Below are 12,728 nucleotides of genomic sequence, written 5' to 3'. Positions count from 1 at the left end.
TTATCACGATGTATCGAATTGTTGAAGTGAAAAAGGGAAGACTTATATCAGTCAAATTGCGAAATTTTTGAGTAAAATTTTTTTTGCGAATTTCCTTAATATCTCTGTGTTTTTATAGCCCCCAGAAGAGTTCCAACTTTTATCATAATAGATCGAATCGCTAAAGTGCAAGACGAAAGAGTTATATCAGTCAAAGTTCGAAATTTTTGAGTAAAATTGGTTTTTTTCCCAATTTCTCCAATATCTCTGTGTTCTGATAGCCCACAGAAGAGTTGTAACTTTTATCACGATGTATCGAATTGTGAAGTGAAAAAGGGAAGACTTATATCAGTCAAATTGCGAAATTTTTGAGTAAAATTTTTTTTGCGAATTTCCTTAATATCTCTGTGTTTTTATAGCCCCCAGAAGAGTTCTAACTTTTATCATATTAGATCGAATCGCTAAAATGCAAGAAGAAAGAGTTATATCAGTCAAAGTTCGAAATTTTTGAGTAAAATTGGTTTTTTTCCGAATTTCTCCAATATTTCTGTGTTCTGATAGCCCACAGAAGAGTTGTAACTTTTATCACGATGTATCGAATTGTTGAAGTGAAAAAGGGAAGACTTATATCAGTCAAATTGCGAAATTTTTGAGTAAAATTTTTTTTGCGAATTTCCTTAATATCTCTGTGTTTTTATAGCCCCTAGAAGAGTTCTAACTTTTATCATAATAGATCGAATCGCTAAAGTGCAAGACGAAAGAGTTATATCAGTCAAAGTTCGAAATTTTTGAGTAAAATTGGTTTTTTTTCGAATTTCTCACATATTTCTTTGTTCTGATAGCCCACAGAAGAGTTGTAACTTTTATCACGATGTATCGAATTGTTGAAGTGAAAAAGGGAAGACTTATATCAGTCAAATTGCGAAATTTTTGAGTAAAATTTTTTTTGCGAATTTCCTTAATATCTCTGTGTTTTTATAGCCCCCAGAAGAGTTCTAACTTTTATCATAATAGATCGAATCGCTAAAGTGCAAGACGAAAGATTTATATCAGTCAAAGTTCGAAATTTTTGAGTAAAATTGGTTTTTTTCCGAATTTCTCCAATATCTCTGTGTTCTGATAGCCCACAAAAGTGTTGTAACTTTTATCACGATGTATCGAATTGTTGAAGTGAAAATGGAAAACTTATATCAGTCAAATTGCGAAATTTTTGAATAAAATTTTTTTTGCGAATTTCCTTAATATCTCTGTGTTTTTGTAGCCCCCAGAAGAGTTCCAACTTTTATCATAATAGATCGAATCGCTAAAGTGCAAGAAGAAAGGGTTATATCAGTCAAAGTTCGAAATTTTTGAGTAAAATTGGTTTTTTTCCGAATTTCTCCAATATTTCTGTGTTCTGATAGCCCACAGAAGAGTTGTAACTTTTATCACGATGTATCGAATTGTTGAAGTGAAAAAGGGAAGACTTATATCAGTCAAATTGCGAAATTTTTGGGTAAAATTTTTTTTGCGAATTTCCTTAATTTCTCTGTGTTTTTATAGCCCCCAGAAGAGTTCTAACTTTTATCATAATAGATCGAATCGCTAAAGTGCAAGACGAAAGAGTTATATCAGTCAAAGTTCGAAATTTTTGAGTAAAATTGGTTTTTTTTCGAATTTCTCACATATTTCTTTGTTCTGATAGCCCACAGAAGAGTTGTAACTTTTATCACGATGTATCGAATTGTTGAAGTGAAAAAGGGAAGACTTATATATCAGTCAAATTGCGAAATTTTTGAGTAAAATTTTTTTTGCGAATTTCCTTTTTATCTCTGTGTTTTTATAGCCCCCAGAAGAGTTCCAACTTTTATCATAATAGATCGAATCGCTAAAGTGCAAGACGAAAGGGTTATATCAGTCAAAGTTCGAAATTTTTGAATAAAATTGGCTTTTTTCCGAATTTCTCCAATATTTCTGTGTTCTGATAGCCCACAGAAGAGTTGTAACTTTTAGCACGATGTATCGAATTGTTGAAGTGAAAAAGGGAAGGCTTATATCAGTCAAATTGCGAAATATTTGAGTAAAATTTTTTTTGCGAATTTCCTTAATATCTCTGTGTTTTTATAGCCCCCAGAAGAGTTCTAACTTTTATCATAATAGATCGAATCGCTAAAGTGCAAGACGAAAGAGTTATATCAGTCAAAGTTCGAAATTTTTGAGTAAAATTGGTTTTTTTCCGAATTTCTCCAATATCTCTGTGTTCTGATAGCCCACAGAAGAGTTGTAACTTTTATCACGATGTATCGAATTGTGAAGTGAAAAAGGGAAGACTTATATCAGTCAACTTGCGAAATTTTTGAGTAAAATTTTTTTTGCGAATTTCCTTAATATCTCTGTGTTTTTATAGCCCCCAGAAGAGTTCTAACTTTTATCATATTAGATCGAATCGCTAAAATGCAAGAAGAAAGAGTTATATCAGTCAAAGTTCGAAATTTTTGAGTAAAATTGGTTTTTTTCCGAATTTCTCCAATATTTCTGTGTTCTGATAGCCCACAGAAGAGTTGTAACTTTTATCACGATGTATCGAATTGTTGAAGTGAAAAAGGGAAGACTTATATCAGTCAAATTGCGAAATTTTTGAATAAAATTTTTTTGCGAATTTCCTTAATATCTCTGTGTTTTTATAGCCCCCAGAAGAGTTCTAACTTTTATCATAATAGATCGAATCGCTAAAATGCAAGACGAAAGAGTTATATCAGTCAAAGTTCGAAATTTTTGAGTAAAATTGGTTTTTTTCCGAATTTCTCCAATATCTCTGTGTTCTGATAGCCCACAAAAGTGTTGTAACTTTTATCACGATGTATCGAATTTTTGAAGTGAAAATGGAAAACTTATATCAGTCAAATTGCGAAATTTTTGAATAAAATTTTTTTTGCGAATTTCCTTAATATCTCTGTGTTTTTGTAGCCCCCAGAAGAGTTCCAACTTTTATCATAATAGATCGAATCGCTAAAGTGCAAGACGAAAGGGTTATATCAGTCAAAGTTCGAAATTTTTGAGTAAAATTGGTTTTTTTCCGAATTTCTCCAATATTTCTGTGTTCTGATAGCCCACAGAAGAGTTGTAACTTTTATCACGATGTATCGAATTGTTGAAGTGAAAAAGGGAAGACTTATATCAGTCAAATTGCGAAATTTTTGGGTAAAATTTTTTTTGCGAATTTCCTTAATTTCTCTGTGTTTTTATAGCCCCCAGAAGAGTTCTAACTTTTATCATAATAGATCGAATCGCTAAAGTGCAAGACGAAAGAGTTATATCAGTCAAAGTTCGAAATTTTTGAGTAAAATTGGTTTTTTTTCGAATTTCTCACATATTTCTTTGTTCTGATAGCCCACAGAAGAGTTGTAACTTTTATCACGATGTATCGAATTGTTGAAGTGAAAAAGGGAAGACTTATATCAGTCAAATTGCAAAATTTTTGAGTAAAATTTTTTTTGCGAATTTCCTTAATATCTCTGTGTTTTTATAGCCCCCATAAGAGTTCCAACTTTTATCATAATAGATCGAATCGCTAAAGTGCAAGACGAAAGAGTTATATCAGTCAAAGTTCGAAACTTTTGAGTAAAATTGGTTTTTTTCCGAATTTCTCCAATATCTCTGTGTTCTGATAGCCCACAGAAGAGTTGTAACTTTTATCACGATGTATCGAATTGTGAAGTGAAAAAGGGAAGACTTATATCAGTCAACTTGCGAAATTTTTGAGTAAAATTTTTTTTGCGAATTTCCTTAATATCTCTGTGTTTTTATAGCCCCCAGAAGAGTTCTAACTTTTATCATAATAGATCGAATCGCTAAAGTGCAAGACGAAAGAGTTATATCAGTCAAAGTTCGAAATTTTTGAGTAAAATTGGTTTTTTTCCGAATTTCTCCATTATCTCTGTGTTCTGATAGCCCACAAAAGAGTTGTAACTTTTATCACGATGAATCGAATTGTTGAAGTGAAAAAGGGAAGACTTATATCAGTCAAATTGCGAAATTTTTGAATAAAATTTTTTTTGCGAATTTCCTTAATATCTCTGTGTTTTTGTAGCCCCCAGAAGAGTTCCAACTTTTATCATAATAGATCGAATCGCTAAAGTGCAAGACGAAAGGGTTATATCAGTCAAAGTTCGAAATTTTTGAGTAAAATTGGTTTTTTTCCGAATTTCTCCAATATTTCTGTGTTCTGATAGCCCACAGAAGAGTTGTAACTTTTATCACGATGTATCGAATTGTTGAAGTGAAAAAGGGAAGACTTATATCAGTCAAATTGCGAAATTTTTGGGTAAAATTTTTTTTGCGAATTTCCTTAATTTCTCTGTGTTTTTATAGCCCCCAGAAGAGTTCTAACTTTTATCATAATAGATCGAATCGCTAAAGTGCAAGACGAAAGAGTTATATCAGTCAAAGTTCGAAATTTTTGAGTAAAATTGGTTTTTATTCGAATTTCTCACATATTTCTTTGTTCTGATAGCCCACAGAAGAGTTGTAACTTTTATCACGATGTATCGAATTGTTGAAGTGAAAAAGGGAAGACATTATATATCAGTCAAATTGCGAAATTTTTGAGTAAAATTTTTTTTGCGAATTTCCCTTTTATCTCTGTGTTTTTATAGCCCCCAGAAGAGTTCCAACTTTTATCATAATAGATCGAATCTCTAAAGTGCAAGACGAAAGAGTTATATCAGTCAAAGTTCGAAATTTTTGAGTAAAATTGGTTTTTTTCCGAATTTCTCCAATATCTCTGTGTTCTGATAGCCCACAGAAGAGTTGTAACTTTTATCACGATGTATCGAATTGTGAAGTGAAAAAGGGAAGACTTATATCAGTCAACTTGCGAAATTTTTGAGTAAAATTTTTTTTGCGAATTTCCCTAATATCTCTGTGTTTTTATAGCCCCAAGAAGAGTTCTAACTTTTATCATATTAGATCGAATCGCTAAAATGCAAGAAGAAAGAGTTATATCAGTCAAAGTTCGAAATTTTTGAGTAAAATTGGTTTTTTTCCGAATTTCTCCAATATTTCTGTGTTCTGATAGCCCACAGAAGAGTTGTAACTTTTATCACGATGTATCGAATTGTTGAAGTGAAAAAGGGAAGACTTATATCAGTCAAATTGCGAAATTTTTGAGTAAAATTTTTTTTGCGAATTTCCTTAATATCTCTGTGTTTTTATAGCCCCTAGAAGAGTTCTAACTTTTATCATAATAGATCGAATCGCTAAAGTGCAAGACGAAAGAGTTATATCAGTCAAAGTTCGAAATTTTTGAGTAAAATTGGTTTTTTTTCGAATTTCTCACATATTTCTTTGTTCTGATAGCCCACAGAAGAGTTGTAACTTTTATCACGATGTATCGAATTGTTGAAGTGAAAAAGGGAAGACTTATATCAGTCAAATTGCGAAATTTTTGAGTAAAATTTTTTTTGCGAATTTCCTTAATATCTCTGTGTTTTTATAGCCCCCAGAAGAGTTCTAACTTTTATCATAATAGATCGAATCGCTAACGTGCAAGACGAAAGATTTATATCAGTCAAAGTTCGAAATTTTTGAGTAAAATTGGTTTTTTTCCGAATTTCTCCAATATCTCTGTGTTCTGATAGCCCACAGAGGAGATATAACTTTATCATGATGTATCGAATAGCTGAACTGAAAAAGGAAAGACTATTATCAGGCAAATTTTGAAATTTTTGAGAAAAACTTTTTTTGCGAATTTCTCCAATATCTCTGTGTTCTGATAGCCCCGATCAGAGTTCTAACTTTTATCATAATGGATCGAATCGCTAAAGTGAAAGACGATAGAGTTATAGCAGTCAAAGTTCAAAAATTTTGAGGAAAATTTTTTTTGCGAATTTTTCCAATATCTCTGTGTTCTGATAGCCCCGAGAAGAGTTATAACATTTATCATAATGGATCGAATCGCTAAAGTAAAAGACGAAAGAGATGTATCAGACAAAGTTCGAAATGTTTTAGTAAAATTGGTTTTTTTGCGTATTTCTCCAATATCTCTGTGTTCTGATAGCACATAGAAGAGATATAACTTTTATCATGATGTATCAAATCGCTGAACTGAAATAGGAAAGACATTTATCAGGCAAATTTCGAAATTTTTGAGTAAAATTTTTTTTGCAAATTTCTCCAATATCTCTGCGTTCTGATATCCCCGAGAAGAGGTCTAACTTTTATCATAATGGATCGAATCGCTAAAGTGAAACACGAAAGAGTTATATCAGACAAAGTTCAAAATTTTTTTGTAAAATTGGTTTTTTTCCGTATTTCTCCAATATCTCTGTGTTCTGATAGCCCACAGAAGAGATATAACTTTTATCATGATGTATCGAATCGCTGAACTGAAAAAGGAAAGACTTATATCAGGCAAATTTCGAAATTTTTGAGAAAAATTTTTTTTGCGAATTTTTCCAATAACTCTGTGTTCTGATAGTCCCGAGAAGAGATCTAACTTTTATCATAATGGATCGAATCGCTAAAGTGAAAGACGAAAGAGTTATATCAGTCAAAGTTCAAAATTTTTTAGTATAATTGGTTTTTTTGCTAATTTCACCAATATCTCTGTGTTCTGATAGCCCACGGAAGAGTTGTAACTTTTATCACGATGTATCGAATCGCTGAACTGAAAAAGGAAACATTATTATCAGGCAAATTTCGAAATTTTTGATATAAATTTTTTTTGCGAATTTCTCCAATATCTCTGTGTTCTGATAGCCCCGAGGAGAGTTCTAACTTTTATCATAATGGATCGAATCGCTAAAGTGAAAGACGATAGAGTTATAGAAGTCAAAGTTCGAAAATTTAAAGGAAAATTTTTTTTGCGAATTTCTCCAATATCTCTGTGTTCTGATAGCCCCGAGAAGAGTTATAACATTTATCATAATGGATCAAATCGCTAAAGTAAAAAACGAAAGGGATGTATCAGACAAAGTTCGAAATGTTTTAGAAAAATTGGTTTTTTTGCGTATTTCTCCAATATCTCTGTGTTATGATAGCACAAAGAAGAGATATAACTTTTATCATGATGTATCAAATCGCTGAACTGAAATAGGAAAGACATATATCAGGAAAATTTCGAAATTTTTGAGTAAAATTTTTTTTGCAAATTTCTCCAATATCTCTGCGTTCTGATATCCCCGAGAAGAGGTCTAACTTTTATCATAATGGATCGAATCGCTAAAGTGAAAGACGAAAGAGTTATATCAGGCAAAGTTCAAAATTTTTTAGTAAAATTGATTATTTTGCGAATTTCACCAATATCTCTGTGTTCTGAAAGCCCACAGAAGAGATATAACTTTTATCATGATGTATCGAATTGCTGAACTGAAAAAGGAGAGACTTATATCAGGCAAATGACAAAATTTTTGGGAAAAATTTTTTTCCAAATTTCTCCAATATCTCTGTGTTCTGATAGCCCCGAGAAGAGTTCTAACATTTATCACAATGGATCGAATTGCTAAAGTAAAAGACGAAAGTGTTATATCAGTCAAAGTTCGAAATGTTATAGTAAAATTGGTTTTTTTGTGTATTTCTCCAATATCTCTGTGTTCTGACAGCCCACAGAGGAGATATAACTTTATCATGATGTATCGAATAGCTGAACAGAAAAAGGAAAGACTATTATCAGGCAAATTTTGAAATTTTTGAGAAAAACTTTTTTTGCGAATTTCTCCAATATCTCTGTGTTCTGATAGCCCCGATCAGAGTTCTAACTTTTATCATAATGGATCGAATCGCTAAAGTGAAAGACGATAGAGTTATAGCAGTCAAAGTTCGAAAATTTTGAGGAAAATTTTTTTTGCGAATTTCTCCAATATCTCTGTGTTCTGATAGCCCCGAGAAGAGTTATAACATTTATCATAATGGATCGAATCGCTAAAGTAAAAGACGAAAGAGATGTATCAGACAAAGTTCGAAATGTTTTAGTAAAATTGGTTTTTTTGCGTATTTCTCCAATATCTCTGTGTTCTGATAGCCCACAGAAGAGATATAACTTTTATCATGATGTATCGAATCGCTGAACTGAAAAAGGAAAGACTTATATCAGGCATTTTTCGAAATTTTTGAGAAAAATTTTTTTTGCGAATTTTTCCAATAACTCAGTGTTCTGATAGTCCCGAGAAGAGGTCTAACTTTTATCATAATGGATCGAATCGCTAAAGTGAAAGACGAAAGAGTTATATCAGTCAAAGTTCAAAATTTTTTAGTAAAATTGGTTTTTTTGCTAATTTCACCAATATCTCTGTGTTCTGATAGCCCACGGAAGAGATGTAACTTTTATCACGATGTATCGAATCGCTGAACTGAAAAAGGAAAGTCTATTATCTGGCAAATTTCGAAATTTTTGAGAAAAATTTTTTTTGCGAATTTCTCCAATATCTCTGTGTTCTGATAGCCCCGATCAGAGTTCTAACTTTTATCATAATGGATCGAATCGCTAAAGTGAAAGACGATAGAGTTATAGCAGTCAAAGTTCGAAAATTTTGAGGAAAATTTTTTTGCGAATTTCTCCAATATCTCTGTGTTCTGATAGCCCCGAGAAGAGTTATAACATTTATCATAATGGATCGAATCGCTAAAGTAAAAGACGAAAGAGATGTATCAGACAAAGTTCGAAATGTTTTAGTAAAATTGGTTTTTTTGCGTATTTCTCCAATATCTCTGTGTTCTGATAGCACATAGAAGAGATATAACTTTTATCATGATGTATCAAATCGCTGAACTGAAATAGGAAAGACATATATCAGGCAAATTTCGAAATTTTTGAGTAAAATTTTTTTTGCAAATTTCTCCAATATCTCTGCGTTCTGATATCCCCGAGAAGAGGTCTAACTTTTATCATAATGGATCGAATCGCTAAAGTGAAACACGAAAGAGTTATATCAGTCAAAGTTCAAAATTTTTGTGTAAAATTGGTTTTTTTGCGTATTTCTCCAATATCTCTGTGTTCTGATAGCCCACAGAAGAGATATAACTTTTATCATGATGTATCGAATCGCTGAACTGAAAAAGGAAACACTATTATCAGGCAAATTTCGAAATTTTTGATATAAATTTTTTTTGCGAATTTCTCCAATATCTCTGTGTTCTGATAGCCCCGAGGAGAGTTCTAACTTTTATCATAATGGATCGAATCGCTAAAGTGAAAGACGATAGAGTTATAGAAGTCAAAGTTCGAAAATTTAAAGGAAAATTTTTTTTGCGAATTTCTCCAATATCTCTGTGTTCTGATAGCCCCGAGAAGAGTTATAACATTTATCATAATGCATCAAATCGCTAAAGTAAAAAACGAAAGGGATGTATCAGACAAAGTTCGAAATGTTTTAGAAAAATTGGTTTTTTTGCGTATTTCTCCAATATCTCTGTGTTCTGATAGCACAAAGAAGAGATATAACTTTTATCATGATGTATCAAATCGCTGAACTGAAATAGGAAAGACATATATCAGGAAAATTTCGAAATTTTTGAGTAAAATTTTTTTTGCAAATTTCTCCAATATCTCTGCGTTCTGATATCCCCGAGAAGAGGTCTAACTTTTATCATAATGGATCGAATCGCTAAAGTGAAAGACGAAAGAGTTATAACAGGCAAAGTTCAAAATTTTTTAGTAAAATTGATTTTTTTGCGAATTTCACCAATATCTCTGTGTTCTGAAAGCCCACAGAAGAGATATAACTTTTATCATGATGTATCGAATCGCTGAACTGAAAAAGGAAAGACTTATATCAGGCAAATGACAAAATTTTTGGGAAAAATTTTTTTGCGAATTTCTCCAATATCTCTGTGTTCTGATAGCCCCGAGAAGAGTTCTAACATTTATCACAATGGATCGAATTGCTAAAGTAAAAGACGAAAGTGTTATATCAGTCAATGTTCGAAATGTTATAGTAAAATTGGTTTTTTTGCGTATTTCTCCAATATCTCTGTGTTCTGACAGCCCACAGAGGAGATATAACTTTATCACGATGTATCGAATCGCTGAACTGAAAAAGGAAAGACTATTATCAGGCAAATTTTGAAATTTTTGAGAAAAACTTTTTTTGCGAATTTCTCCAATATCTCTGTGTTCTGATAGCCCCGATCAGAGTTCTAACTTTTATCATAATGGATCGAATCGCTAAAGTGAAAGACGATAGAGTTATAGCAGTCAAAGTTCGAAAATTTTGAGGAAAATTTTTTTTGCGAATTTCTCCAATATCTCTGTGTTCTGATAGCCCCGAGAAGAGTTATAACATTTATCATAATGGATCGAATCGCTAAAGTAAAAGACGAAAGAGATGTATCAGACAAAGTTCGAAATGTTTTAGTAAAATTGGTTTTTTTGCGTATTTCTCCAATATCTCTGTGTTCTGATAGCACATAGAAGAGATATAACTTTTATCATGATGTATCAAATCGCTGAACTGAAATAGGAAAGAGATATATCAGGCAAATTTCGAAATTTTTGAGTAAAATTTTTTTTGCAAATTTCTCCAATATCTCTGCGTTCTGATATCCCCGAGAAGAGGTCTAACTTTTATCATAATGGATCGAATCGCTAAAGTGAAACACGAAAGAGTTATATCAGTCAAAGTTCAAAATTTTTTTGTAAAATTGGTTTTTTTGCGTATTTCTCCAATATCTCTGTGTTCTGATAGCCCACAGAAGAGATATAACTTTTATCATGATGTATCGAATCGCTGAACTGAAAAAGGAAAGACTTATATCGGGCATTTTTCGAAATTTTTGAGAAAAATTTTTTTTGCGAATTTTTCCAATAACTCTGTGTTCTGATAGTCCCGAGAAGAGGTCTAACTTTTATCATAATGGATCGAATCGCTAAAGTGAAAGACGAAAGAGTTATATCAGTCAAAGTTCAAAATTTTTTAGTAAAATTGGTTTTTTTGCTAATTTCACCAATATCTCTGTGTTCTGATAGCCCACGGAAGAGATGTAACTTTTATCACGATGTATCGAATCGCTGAACTGAAAAAGGAAAGTCTATTATCTGGCAAATTTCGAAATTTTTGAGAAAAATTTTTTTTGCGAATTTCTCCAATATCTCTGTGTTCTGATAGCCCCGATCAGAGTTCTAACTTTTATCATAATGGATCGAATCGCTAAAGTGAAAGACGATAGAGTTATAGCAGTCAAAGTTCGAAAATTTTGAGGAAAATTTTTTTTGCGAATTTCTCCAATATCTCTGTGTTCTGATAGCCCCGAGAAGAGTTATAACATTTATCATAATGGATCGAATCGCTAAAGTAAAAGACGAAAGAGATGTATCAGACAAAGTTCGAAATGTTTTAGTAAAATTGGTTTTTTTGCGTATTTCTCCAATATCTCTGTGTTCTGATAGCACATAGAAGAGATATAACTTTTATCATGATGTATCAAATCGCTGAACTGAAATAGGAAAGACATATATCAGGCAAATTTCGAAATTTTTGAGTAAAATTTTTTTTGCAAATTTCTCCAATATCTCTGCGTTCTGATATCCCCGAGAAGAGGTCTAACTTTTATCATAAAGGATCGAATCGCTAAAGTGAAACACGAAAGAGTTATATCAGTCAAAGTTCAAAATTTTTTTGTAAAATTGGTTTTTTTGCGTATTTCTCCAATATCTCTGTGTTCTGATAGCCCACAGAAGAGATATAACTTTTATCATGATGTATCGAATCGCTGAACTGAAAAAGGAAAGACTTATATCAGGCAATTTTCGAAATTTTTGAGAAAAATTTTTTTTGCGAATTTTTCCAATAACTCTGTGTTCTGATAGTCCCGAGAAGAGGTCTAACTTTTCTCATAATGGATCGAATCGCTAAAGTGAAAGACGAAAGAGTTATATCAGTCAAAGTTCAAAATTTTTTAGTAAAATTGGTTTTTTTGCTAATTTCACCAATATCTCTGTGTTCTGATAGCCCACAGAAGAGATGTAACTTTTATCATGATGTATCGAATCGCTGAACTGAAAAAGGAAAGACTATTATCTGGCAAATTTCGAAATTTTTGAGAAAAATTTTTTTTGCGAATTTCTCCAATATCTCTGTGTTCTGATAGCCCCGATCAGAGTTCTAACTTTTATCATAATGGATCGAATCGCTAAAGTGAAAGACGAAAGAGTTATATCAGTCAAAGTTCGAAATTTTTGAGTAAAATTTTTTTTGCGAATTTTTCAAATATCTCTGTGTTCTGAGAGCCCCCAGAAGAGTTCTAACTTTTATCATGATGTATCGTATTGCTAAAGTGATAAACGAAAGACTTATATCTTTTTTTTTTTTTTTTTTTTTGTTTACGTAGAGGAAATGCGTTACCGCATACCCCAGACCTCGGGGGAGGCCTGGTGGTTATGTGGGGCTCTTCCCCACCGACGACGTGTCGGCGGAGACATACCCACTAAAACCTCTCCGGGTGTCCTGCCCTGGTCCATGACTGGGGTACTCCGGGAACGCGTGCAGCATACTTCCGGAGCCCCCCGGACCTGTCGGTTGAGCCGACTTGTCTCGCCGGGGGCACCCAAACATTGGGTCCCCCGGCAGGGCATCGAGGCTTGTCTGCCTTAGGTCGGGGAGAGGGGACACCGTCCCCTCCCCGTCTCTTCCCCTGTTGTTGTTGGTGGTATGGGCCCGGGGTTCCGGCCCCCGCCGGAGTGGTCCCGGGCCTAGCCGTGCCTCGTAGATGGGCGTCGGCTCCCACAGATTCACGGGAGATGGAAAGCTTGGCCATCTCCGCCCGGCGAGTCTGGG

Source organism: Solenopsis invicta, chromosome 8, assembly GCF_016802725.1.
Source record: "Solenopsis invicta isolate M01_SB chromosome 8, UNIL_Sinv_3.0, whole genome shotgun sequence".
Taxonomy (NCBI): domain Eukaryota; kingdom Metazoa; phylum Arthropoda; class Insecta; order Hymenoptera; family Formicidae; genus Solenopsis; species Solenopsis invicta.
This window is presented reverse-complemented; position numbering follows the sequence as displayed.